Below are 13,990 nucleotides of genomic sequence, written 5' to 3' on the forward strand. Positions count from 1 at the left end.
TCATTTGTTCTTTCAAATCACTGTTCATTTATTGGTGAGAATTCATGTTGACGATAGAAACGGAATCTTGCTTTCTGTAAATACCTCATTTTGAATCATGACAAATTTTGTTTTCAAGCCAAGAAATATCTGCATTTTATTTACTTTTCAAACATATATATTTAACAAGAACTCACCATTATCATCTCCTACAATTTATTTTAGAGTTTACTAGAATTTAACAGAATAAAGACCTCAAATTCTCAACAGTTACCACCATTTATCCTCAGACTTACCAAAGATCACAACCCAATTATGAAGCTTATAACCCATGATTAAGTTTAAAGAAATGGAAACCACATTTGTAGAAGTGGGATCAATCAATTGTCTGGCGCAGGCCCCATCTTTTTCCTTGAAATGTTCAAGGCAGAATTATCTCCGCAAGAATCGGGATAAGCTTGACGTACCACAGATGAACTGGTCACAACTTTGACAATATAAATGCCACCAGTGACCATATTTGAAAGGAAGGACTCGGTACTCTTCTCTGTTAATCAGTTGTATTAATTATTGATTAAGGGTCACTAAATTTCAGTTCAATAAATCTTAAAATCTTATAAATTTCAGTTCAATAAATCTTAAAATCTTATTTATTTTTTATGGTCTGTGATGAGTCATTCAACTTCACCAGTAGACCAAAAGCTCATTGACAATTGAAGACAGACATTTAAAAGACACTCTTATGTACTTGAAAAAATAGAATTTATTTTCAAATATGATTTTATATCTTTAATATAGATTAATATTACAAAAGATTGTCATGGTTATTAATGATAAATTAAATTACGTAGGAAATTTAAAATATATTTGGATATTATTAAAATTAAATATTAAATAAGTGAATTATATTTTATTTATTTTAGTGATAGCTATTGTTGTGTGAAATTTTCCAAGAGAATGGTCAGCTTGAATTGATACTAGCTGGTCCTAAAACTTAGGTTTATGAGTTGGTATGGATTAACAATCCTTTTTTTCCTCAAAAGGACACTTAGGCAGTCCCTTGAGGAAGGCTTCTGAAGAGAAGAAATGTGTCATAGACATAACTCTTGTTGGCTTTGGCTTAGTGATGCTGATAGGAATACAAGTAACATTGATGATTCCACTAACTAGAGGAGACTAAGAAACAAAGAATCTAATTGATAAGGTCAAGGATTTTATCGAGGAAGATATTTTACTTGCTCCTAAAGAGGCTAGATGAAACAAGACTATTTTTAAGAGAATTAATCCAAAACTTGATAATACTAGGACCTTTAATGATTTTAAATCGATCTACTTATGTAGTAGCCGATATAAGATTTTCACTAAAGCTATTTCCTTATGTTTGGATAAGATTATCGTTTAGGATAATACATGTAGAACAATAGGCCTTTATACAATGTAGGGTAAACCCTAAGGGGTTTATTCTTGCTCATGAAGTATTGTACTCAATATCCTTTGATAGGGAAACTATCATTATTCTCAAACTAAATATGATGAAAACCTATGATTGCATCAATTGGATATTTCTTCTTATTGTATTACAAAGATCTGATTTTCATAAGGGAGGGATCAATGGATCTCAACTTGTATCTTGATTGTTAGGTACTCTATCATAATACATGGTATTTCGAGTGACTTCTTTTCTTCTTCTAGGGGAATAAAACAAGGTGGTCTAGTTTTTCCCTCCCTCTTCATTATTATGGTTGAAGGTCTTAATTGCGCTATTAATAATGACAATATATATCTAGAGTTGGAAAGTGAATATTGTAAGTAACTTGGTTGAAAGCTATACACATAGCTTGTTTGGTGATGATACATTATTATTTTTGTGAGGCAGTATTACATTAATATCAAGGTATCAAAATAATCATAAAATATTATTATTCCTCTTTAGGCTAGCTAGTAAACCCTCAAAAATAAAAATAAAATATTATAAATATTAATATAGCTCCTTTGGTCAAAGAGCACTAGGCTCATTTTTTGGAGTATACATTTGAGTTCCTTTCATTGTAAAAATTTAGAGATTCCTTTGTTCAGAGTATCTAAAATTCACTTTCTTGATAGAAGTCTATCTCTTGTATTTTTTTATAAGAATAATCTTGGAAACCCAGATGATTGACTTTCCCTAGGAAAATTAGATGATGAAATCATTTAAAAAGTGTATCCCATCTATCTCGTGTCAATTCCTAATATTTGAAACAAATTAATTCATAAAACATAATTTATCTTTAGGATTATTTGCTGGGATAATAATGTCCATTAGAGGAAAATGATGGGCTTTCGGCTTGGGATAAGCTTTGTCTCCCAAGTATCACAATAGCATTATAGTTTTTCATTTCTTCCTTCAAAAAAACATTTTAGATGCAAGTTTATTCTAGAAACTTTATAACAACCCATGCTCTAAATGGGTTAGACTTGTGTACTCTAAATACTTGGATTCTACTATAAGGGAAAGACATTTCACCACTTCTTTACCTAATGGTTCTAATGTATGGAATTTTATTTTATCCTATAGGGATTTAAATAATTCCCACTTTATTATGGCTTATCCATGTTTCCACTAAATCTTTCTTTTGGGTTGATTCTTGGAATAGGTTCCCCCTAGCTCAAAGTCATACATTTTCCCTCTTAATGACTATACTCAGAATGACTAGGGTATTCTTGTTTCTATTCACTTTAATATTTTCACTTCCTCCTACCCTCTATTTGACAAATGGAAAGATTTCTCAGCTTTAGATGTTCCACATGATCTCATTATTACCCTAGTATTTGTGTCAGATAAGAGAATACTAATTTACACCTCTCATGATGATGAAATTATCTGGACTCCATTGATCTCTCAATAGAATTTCATTTGACCTAATTATAAATCTAATATTACTTTTGAACTTGTGCACTAGTGGCTCTCTCGATTAATTTGGTGTCTTGCATATCTCCCAAAAGTTAGAGCTTTTGCATGTGTTTCATTCCAAGGTAAGGTCAAATGAGGACGAGGATTCACAAAGTTGGAATTATAGTTGTCTTTAGTTGCACCCTTTTTGGTTACTTCATTGAATCATTTGATCATTTGTCTCTACATTGTCCTTTTTCCAATGGATTATTGATATTAGCTTTTTTCTAAGTTATTTTGGTTATTTGTGATTGGACTTGACCTTTTTGCATTCATTAAGTATTAGAAAATCATGTGTAGGGCTCCATTTTTTTCTTCCATCTAGGACATCATCTGGTCCATCATTATCTATAATATCAAGTTGGAGAGAAATAATAGAATTTTATGGAAAACATTTTCGTCACTTTTTGAGGTCATTTGTAGGGTTGAATATTCCATTTTGGAAGTAATAATGAATTATATTCATAATATTAATATAAATAATCTAAACACTTTGTTCAATATTTTTGGTCTTTATTAGAATGTATTCCCTCAAAAGTTTGCATGTCACAAAAGTGAAGGTCTCAATCTCATGATTGAGTCATTTTGTCTCATCCCTCATCTAGGAAAAGCCCATGTTTAAATAGTATTGGTGTTGTAATCAGGGATTGTTCAAAAAAGGTTATTAAAGTAGTTTGTAAGAATATGTGTTTCAAAAATGTTGTTGAAATGGAGTCTTTGAGCATGGGGTTATTGACTTCCTTTCCATTAAACATTGAAAATCTTGTTATTGAGGAATAATCAATAGTGATTTATTGTGCACTGAAAAATAAAAGAACAAATAATTGGATGCTTAGATATCATATGGAGATGATCCTAGAATATTTATCCAAGCCCCATATCATTATGTGGTTAAATATTGGTAACTTGCAATTAATATGATTGGTGAAGTTTTTCAGCAAACAAAGATATTGATCATAACATTATCCTATGATATGTATAAGAGAAATCCTTACTTTCCTCCTATAATTTATGGTGTTTATGTATATACTTCTTTTGGCATTATTTTTTCAAACTTATCTAGTTAACAATGATGTGGAAGGGCTTCATGTCATAAGTTGCCTAAATTTTAATTTTTATGCAATTATATTTCTTACTTGTGTGGTCTATATAGGTTTATTTTTTATATTGGAAATTTCTTGTGAGAAGGATATACTTTTAAAAATAGTTGAATTTCACATGCTCAAACAATTGATTTTATTTCTAAGGTGAGGAAATTTTCTTCCCCTTTCTGATATCATCTTCTATGGTTTGTGGTATTGTTCTTGTGTTAAATATTTAATTTATCCCTTTTGTGTCAATAAACATAAGAACTTCATTACTACATCTCTTATCTCGTATTTTAAATTGACATCATTAAGGCCTTTGGTCTTATTTATAAAATGAAGAGATGTAGATTATCTTTCTCCATTTTTGGGATATATGATGGTTTTGTGATCATTATTTTTACTCCCACTTATTTTTTTATTTTATACGATGAGGCTTAGTTTCACTCGATTCTAATACAAGAAACATTGGTATGACCATGTTTGTAATATTATTGTGGTTACCTTTCAATTAGAACAAAGTGATAGTTAAATTTCACATGCATAGGCTATTAGTATTTGATTAGAGTGAGGAAAATAGATGGACCTCTTTCTAAGTTGATCTTCAGTGGTCTATATGTGAACTTTTTATCTAAAATGATATAGTGGAATCTTTCTTTTCAGATATTTTCAATAGTAAATGGTAAGATCATATTTTTAATATTGATGTGGTGGTCATAACATGGGAACTTGAGCATTCTATTTGTTTATTCTTATGATTTGTTTACATATCTATAATAATTTACCCTTTTCCCTCACGCTAACATATTATGATTGTGAATGTGTGTCTAACAAATGTGTGGACATTTATGTGTGTATGACTTCTTAATAGTTATCATGATTGATTTATATTGATTCAATGGTACTTCACTTAGCTCTTGTTTTATGAAATTATTTCTTAGCTATGTATATAGTTTGTCTCTCTACCTAATACTACTATCCCCTATCTCTATTATGTTCCCACCTAATTTTCTAGTTCTTTTGATTGCATTATATTTGTTTGGTTGCTAGTGACCTTAGTTTTCCTTGTAATATTTTTTATTCCTTGTTATAGTTTCATTTGAACTAACTTTTTTGTATTTCTTAACTCTATAAAGATGGTATTTATCTTTATCTTTGAGTTGCATTTCTCATTAACTGTGTTTTCTATTTATTGTGTAATAGTGACTATTTTTCCAATTTCTTGCCATTGAGTACTAAATGCATCTTTGCAAATGGCAAGAAATACTAAGTTCTTGTGATTTGATTCCAAAAAAGTCTTGGTTTGGTTTTTAACATTGCATATGATAAAACCAAAGTTTCTATCAACACTCTTTTCATTTTGAATGATTCTTGATTTCTAACTATCATAATAGACTTAACCCTTGATGTTGATTTTCTTTTTGCAAAGTCAAAATCTATGGTGATGATCTTCTTATGATAATACTCTAATATCACAACTCTGATAATAGTTTTCTCCATATTTTTGGAATTGTAGATTACAAAACATATTATGGTTGGATATGGCTTGTAGGATGATGGTTTCAATATAATCACTAAAAACTTCATGTGAGTGATATAGCTCATAGATCTACATGTGATTTATTTTGCACTTGAATTTTTTTCATAGTTAACACTCTTATGCTTCATTTTGCCTCTACACAAAGAATGAAGTTACTCATGTCCCTCATTTATATATGGTGAAGCATTATTTGGAGGACACCCTTCCTCTTCATGTAGATGTTTATTATTATGATTCTTGAGAGAAGATGCTCCAGGTGGCTTGATTAGATTAGAATAACGTCTTTTGATTTGAAAAGAAGAGGTCATGAAATGACCTAGTGAAAGGTTGAGTTGAGATGTGGTAAGTATCATGGAAATACAATGGCCATTTGATAAGTTAGTCCTTAACAAGATACTAGGCTATTCACTCAATACATGAGGTATAGAAGATAGTTATATGAAGCTAAAATATTAAACAAGTTAGAAGGATAAACATGATTGAGTATCGATATTGCACAGTCAATAAAGGAGAAACAATAGAAGATTAAGGAAGTTATATAGAAGTTGAGAATTCAATAGTTCAAGCCAAGTGTTAGTTATTGATGAACAAATGTATGAAAAAGTGTTAGTAGAGAACAAGCATAGTAATGGCTGATTGAGCATGTTGATGCTAAGTGAGAAAGTATAGTGTGTGTCACACTACGTAGTAATGCCCAAGCTGAAGAACATAGTGATGGTCACGTGATAGCTTGAGAAATATTTTGATCTAAGGTTCATACACTTGGAATTTAGAATTAGTCAAAGCATGTGGAGGATAGGGATTGATGAGTTGGCATATTTAATGCATGAGGAGTATTTTTTTGATATATTATAGAAAAGGATTTGATCAGAAGTTTCTAGAAGAAGGAGAACAAAAAGATGGAAGAATTTAATGAAACTAACCTAACCATAAGATCAACGATGATAAGGGGAAAAATATAAAAATTACCTTTTTAAGGAGGCATAAGGAATGGATTTCAAGGTTGGTTCATTCTTGATTGGTGATCTTAAGGATAAGTTGTGAAGAGGAGAACAACATAGGTGAGCTATGAAGGGTTTATGAAGACATGATTTATTGAGGAGATGCCAAGTAGATCAGTGACAGAGATGTCAATGAATGCCATTCAATAAAAAAATAGATGAGTGAATGGAGATCTGAATTTGTAAAGTGAGTTCTACTTTATATCTGAAACCTACTATTACTTTCTAACCATTCTATCTGTCAAAATACTTTGATCAAGGTTGACCTAACAGTAATTTTTTAAATCATTTAATCAATGTGACATTCTAATAGAATGCTCTAAAGTCCTCGAACAAGGCCACTCCTAATAGGATGATTAAATCCTTTAATAGGGCCACATTTAATAGTGTGTTGTATAAAGTTTAACATAGTTGGCTCTTAACCAAGCTTATTTTAGAAGAGTAAATAATTGGATCATATTACTTGGTGGTTTTCCCCAAATTTGGTTTTTATGATAAATCCTATTGTCAAAGTGTTATTTTTATGTGTTAATGTTATTATTATGCATGCTATATTTTACATTAGTTTACTTACTAATAGTCGACACTTATGGAGATGGAGAGTTAAGATATTACATGAAATGTTAAATTGTTGGTGTTATATTATAGAGATCAAGTGGGTATCTGAGTTTGATTAAGTAGTTTGAAGTGATTAAATATTGAATTGGTAAGCCTAGACTCAGGGATAACTGATTCATGGGTATGTGTAGGATCATGGTCAACCAAACTATGCCCTCAAGTGGCAATGAAAATTTAGCAAATTAGGGTTATGTCAACTTGACGTGCAATTTTCAACTTGTTATGAACTTTCTATCAAAAATTTGAGAGAAAAGAATCTTTAGGAAATTGAATTTAGTCTATAAAATACTAGGCCTTATTAGAAAAAAATGATAATATTTCTTAATAAGATTATAGATATAAGAAGTAGACTCATGCCTAGATGTGAATCATATTCTTGAGCATTTTTATTCTAAATAAGTAATTAATTATGAATTTTCTACTATAGTATTTCAGAATAAGAAAACTCTCATGTCTCACCACCTTAACTAAATCAAAACTCTACAATATATATATATATATATATGTATATATGTATGTATGTATGTATGTATGTATGTATGTATATGTATATGTATATGTATATGTATATGTATATGTATATGTATATGTATATGTATATGTATGTATAATGACTAGTGATACAAGTGAGTATGATAAGCTAGAACACTATAGTGCAACTATTGTGAAATTTGGTAATGATGCACCATGCTATGTGAAATGTAAAGGATCAACTAAACAAAATGATAAGATCAAATGTGACAATGCATATTGGGTTGATGGTTTGAAATATAAGTTGTTGAGTGTAGCATGACTGATAAGTCCAAGCTATAGAGTTGATTTCCATAACAAGAAGGCAAAGATCTATGATGCTACTAGTGGACTTGTTGCAAGTGGAGAGAAAAAAAGAGATGACTTGTTCTATCTAGACCTATTTGATGATACTTGTCTATTTGCACAATGTGGAGGTGTTTAGTTATGACATCAAAGGATATATCATGTGAACTTTGATAATTTCATAAGGCTTAGTAAAATGAAAAGAGTTAGAGGGTTACCAAGACTAAACAAACCTAATAAAGTGATGTGTAAACAATGTCAAATGGGTAAGAAGGAAAATTCTAGTTTCAAGAGAAAGATATATTCTTCTAATGATATCTTAGAGTTGTAAATTGTGTGGTCCTATTGTGGTACATAGATTTTATAGTGATAAATACTTCATTTTTTTATTTGATGACTTCTTTAGAATGATTATTGTGATGTTTCTTAAGGAAAAATTTGATGTATTTCAAATATTTAAGTGGTATCTAGATAGAGGTGAGAAAGGAATAGGACAAAGTCTGAAATGCTTGAGATCAGATAGAGGTGATGAATGCATCTCAAATGAGTTCAACATATTTTCAAATGACAACGGAATTGAGAGGAAAATGAGTGGACCAATGACAACACCACATAATGATGTAGCTTAGAGAAGGAGTAGATTAATTATAGTTTGTGAAAGAACACTAATGATGGAGAAGGATGATTCATAGAAGTACTAGAGAGATGTTGTAAGCATTGCATTATACACTCTTAAATGAGTTCAAGTGAAGAAAAGAACAAAAAAATCTACGTTTTGAGCTATGATATGGATATGTAGTAAATGTCAATTATTTTAAAGATTTTGGAAGCATGCATTACATATTGAAAGATGCAAGAAAATGTAAACTTGATGCAAAAAGTGGTGCAATCATATTTCTAGGTTATTCCACTAAGAGTAAAGCTTATAAGTATTTGAATTCTAATGCTAACAAAATTTTGGAAAGTGAAAATGTAAGAGTTGATGAATTTATAGAGAAAATGAAGAAGAATGCAAGAAAGAGCATGAAGGTTATAGAATTTTTATCTATATATATTCAAAAGTGAACCTAGCACCTTACCTGAATTAGACAAGGTGGTTGTCAAGTATCAGTAGCTAGGCACTGCTGAGTTTCTATAAAAGATATTTGTTGAGCATCAATAGAATCCAAAGTATTAGGCTATAGAAGCCAAGCCACAGACTCTAATTAAAGACTAGTTGACAAAGTAGAATCTGAGTTACAGTGAGAGACAACAAAAGATGTTGAACATGCTAAATCTAGTGAACAATAGTAAGATGAATGAAGAGTTGAACCTATATTGGAAGAGTATGTGAGAAGACATCATGCACTAGATTAAATTATTGGAGATAAAGATTCAACATTCATGACAAGAAGAATATTGAAGAATGATACATGCTTATTGTGTGAGTTTGAGACTAAATCCATAAAAGGTGCTTTAGAGAATAAAGATTGGATCAAGGAACTGAATAAAGAATTAAGAAAATTGAGAAGAACAAAACTTGGATGTAATGCCCCACCTAGAGATCCTTCGAACAAGGATAGATAAAATCCAATACACTTTTTTTTGAACAAGCATGGAATCAATGTTGGAATTAACAAATGGGATGATTTACTTTTGAGAGAGTGGGAGAGGGATGGGGTGAATCTGAAGTAACTAACTTTAATCTTCTAAAATGTCTTTAACTGAAACCATTCGCATGAATCTAATTTATCTAATAAACATAAAAGTAAATACATGCATGAAAATAGACAATGCACAAATTTGGTAACCCAGAAACCCTCCAAAATTAGAAGGTAAAATTGGGGTGGGGATGACACCCACAAAATATCACTACAACAATGTGTAACTATTCAAGTTTACAATGTTTGACCACTTCCAATGGTCTGCCTTGTGAAAGGCCTATCCTATTAAAGACTTTACACTCTGTTAAAAGTGACCTGGTTAAAGGATTTCTCTACCTTGCTAAAAGTAGGCATGGTTAAAGGACTTTTGTACATTCACTTAGAATTCCACCCTATTAAAGAATTTACAAATGGTTGCTAGGCCAACCTAAGTCCATAGGATTGCCATATTTAATATGTAATTGTTAGAGAGTATTAGAAAATCTTTGACCTGATAGCTTCGCAATTTTCAATTGCTAATTCCAGATCCTTTCTCTACTCTTGCTAATCTGATCCTTTCTTGATTTGATATGTCACTTGGTTTGGTTCTGATACTTTGTTCTTCAATAACTAGATTCTACAATGCTACTCTATTCTTCACTAAGTCTTTTACCCTTCTACACTTTGCTATATTTCACCCATACACTTCTCTCATCCTCATATACAATGGGGTTTCATCCTCCTTTTAAAGATTTCAAAGACTTAGGTTTAGGTATTAATTTATGATCCATATTCATTCTTCATTTCCCACTCATTTCTTACACTTTTCCTATTGGTTGCATGCCTTCTACATTTTCTGATTGGTTGCATGTTGATTGCATAAGTAACGTGAAAGATTTGATCTTATCTTCAAGATCCTTTAAGATTCATCCATGTTGACTCCAAAAATGATTTACATCTAAGTTTGTGAAGGCATAAACTCATATGTTGATTTTTGTGTTACTTAGCACATAGTAGTTGTTGATGCTCGACACATATTGAAAAACTAGCTCACTCAAAATCTATAGCAACTCTATTTCACTCTGCATCTATAGTGGCTCAACACCTATACTTTTCTTAGCACCTGAACTTTGCTCGACACCTAAAGATTGCTCGGCGCCTGAAGTTCACTTGACACCAATTGAATTCTTTGTCTTGGCATATACTGTAACTCGACTTCTATATTATACTCAGCATTGACTGAAGAATTGGTTAAGTGTGTTGACACTCAAATGTGAAAACCAATTTGAGACCAAAAATCTCCCCCTTTGACATGAGTGGCAACAAACACTTAACTAAACTTTATGCATATGATTTTAATAAGTATACTACATGTTCTTGTTTAGCATACGTACAAGACTTCAGAAACTTATTCAAAATTTTGTATACCTTAAAATCTTGTAACTCCCCATGAGTTGTTGTGTCATTTCCATTCCTATAACTAGAATTCTCATGCTAAATATGTCTCATGCTGATATATCTGATACTATTTTGCCTTATTTCCATTTGTCTATATTTGTGTACCCTATTTCTGCTTCTTGTACTTTGTATCTATTCCTTGTCACATCTTCTTGTAGCTTTGCATCATTTTGGCTTTATTACTTCCTCAAAAAAAGTTAATGTGAATATCTCCCATTTTGGATATTCTTTATTTCTTTCATCAAAGAATGTATTATGTAACCATTCTTATTCACATCTCCCTCGAAACATTAAGTCTCCCCCTTTTATTAGATGCAAATGAATTGAATAGTCTTATTCTCCCCCAATAAATAATGAATTGAATAGTATTATTCTCCCTCCTTTTTTGACACTTATGTCAAAGGGTCCTAGGGATGAATAGAATACTTTTCCAAAAATGATTTATTTACCTCCATAATCATCTTGAGAGAAGCATCCCAATTGTCTAAAGCTATCTCCAATGACTTGTGTTGGATGGCTGTCTATACTGCAAGATGAAGAAGACCTTCTAAAATAGAAAGATTTGGGTCTTTCTTTAATAAATTTTCTACATAGGCATGCTCCTTATGAAGTACTTCCAAATGTGGAGTTATGGAGGATTGAATTTTCATTAGTTTGGCCTTAATATTGGCCTCCTCTAATGTCAACATAGCTAACTCTTTTTGTGTGTGAAGCGTTGCTGCAAAATGTTTCTCACTCTGAGCTGGAACTTTTGGTAATTGAGTGCTAGAAATCTTCAGATTTCGCTCCAAGCTCAATATCCTTTGGCTTGTTTCCTATGTGAAATATAAGGAATCACACAACTTGGTGTACAATGAGAATACATTCTCAAGTACCTTTTTCACTTTTTCAATCTTCTTCGCCAATTTAACTTGTAAAAGTGCTATTTCACTTGATATCTTCTCATTTACTTTCATCTAAAATTTCTTCTTTGACCATTCCAATAATTTGACATTTTTTTCTAGGTCCTCATTTTGTACCTAGTCCACAATATCGGATAGTTGCTCCATTATGGGTTGAGTTTCATCAAGTACTTGCAAGCTAAATGCATCAAGAAATATTTCTTTGATCTCCACCAGTGCTTGCTTCTACCTATACTCATTCCTAGGTATCTCCTATCTCTTCCTCCTTTCTAGTTCCTCTTGCACCCCATTTATATTTTAAAGGTTCATGGTTCTTGAGTCATAGCTTGGTATGACTATTTCTTCATCAAGTGCAGGGTCTCCATAGTGAAGTACCCTTGCAACCTTGGTAGTGCTTGAGCCTAGTGTCGATACCTGCAACGGTACTGCATCAATGCTCAACTTCTTATGGGGAGTCGTTAAGGTAGGCAAGTTTGCCAACGTTTGTATTGCCTCTTGCTCCTTAGGGGTTTTATATGCTTCTTTCTTCTCTCCTCTACTACCTTGATCAATGATGACAATTTGAGGAGGTGCACCTTGGGTTTGTGCTGCAAGAATATCTTGTCCTATTTGTTCCTTTGTTTGCTCCTCGGTAGTAGTTGTTACCTTTATTGTAGAATTAACTGTAGCAGTTTTGTCTTGTACCTCTTACTCTTTGGGTTGATCTATTGTAGCTATGAGAGGTTGTGTGGATTGTTCTTGTGTAGTTTCCTTCTCCCTTGTTATTTGTTCTATAGCTTTTTATAGTTCATCAACACTCACCAATATTGGATTTGTGCAAAGTTGTGCTTGTAATGTTGATTGGTGAAGGATCTTCTTGAGATCCTGTACAATTAAAGGATTGATGTTCTAAACTGAAGTGTTAGGAACATCCTATACAAATATTGTATTTACATGTGTTGTATGTGGAGGACATGGTGGTGGCATTTGAGTGTCTTGGACACTTTGTTTAGTTTTTTGTTCCTCACCACGTGCTATCTCCACTGTCTCTGTCTCCTTCTCCTTTTCTATTTCTTTCTCTTCTTCATCTTTTTCTTACTCTCTTTCTTCCTCTTTCTCATTTTCTTCTTCTCCATCATTTCTACCTTGAAATGGGTTTTCTTGTCCTTCCTTTATAGTTTTCAAACCATATATTAATTTCCACATCTATGTGGATTTCTAGACAACATCTTCAATTTGATTTTGCAAAATACTGAAGGTTCTGTATTTGGGTGCAAATTTTCTCTGATGCTTCTTATTAGCCTTAGTTATTTGACCTTTTGTAAGGTTTGGAATCACATAAACCAATATAGACTCTCTTATTTCCTTCTCCATCTTAAGATAGTAATGATTTTTTTCTCAACCAATGAACTTAGCTCCTTGGGCATCAAAGTGTCTAGTTCAACTGGAGTAGTCTTGAACTTAGCCATCGTAGTGTAGATGGACTCTTCTACTATGTTTTGTTGTTCTTTTGAAAAATTATTAAAATTTATGGTCTTTAGACCAGATAAATCACCATTATCCCTAATATTATTGCAAATGCCTTCCAATTTAGAAGTGGTATAATGGCTTACCAATCTAAATTGATCCTCATCAGACTCTGTTCTCTCTTTGTTCAATTCTGGAGGTGTAACATACTTCCTCCTCTTTTTCTATTCTACAGGTTTTTCTTGTTCTATTGCCTTTAGTTTTTCCTACTCCTTTGCACCTTGTGTTGTAGCCCTAGTGTCAACTCTTGTAGTTGGGTTGGTTGGGCTTAGCTTTGCGAGTTTCTTCTTCTTCTCTTTAGGCTGGGCAACTGGTTGCTTCTAAGCTTTTCTTTTCTATGGCTTGGCCTGTAGAGCTTCCTACTAGGCATCTTCTTCTTCATTTCCATTCTCTCCTATACCTTTGGTTAGGGCAAGTGGCCCTTGATCTTTCTCTTCTTCTTCACCCTCGGCATCTTCACCTTTTTCCTCTGCTTCTTCTACAATTCCTTCTCCAATTTTTTATTTTAGCTTCTTGACAAGCTTTTCATTCTTC

This window comes from Cupressus sempervirens, chromosome 5 (assembly GCF_028749045.1).
Source record: "Cupressus sempervirens isolate cs-2001-9-10 chromosome 5, ASM2874904v1, whole genome shotgun sequence".
Lineage (NCBI taxonomy): Eukaryota > Viridiplantae > Streptophyta > Pinopsida > Cupressales > Cupressaceae > Cupressus > Cupressus sempervirens.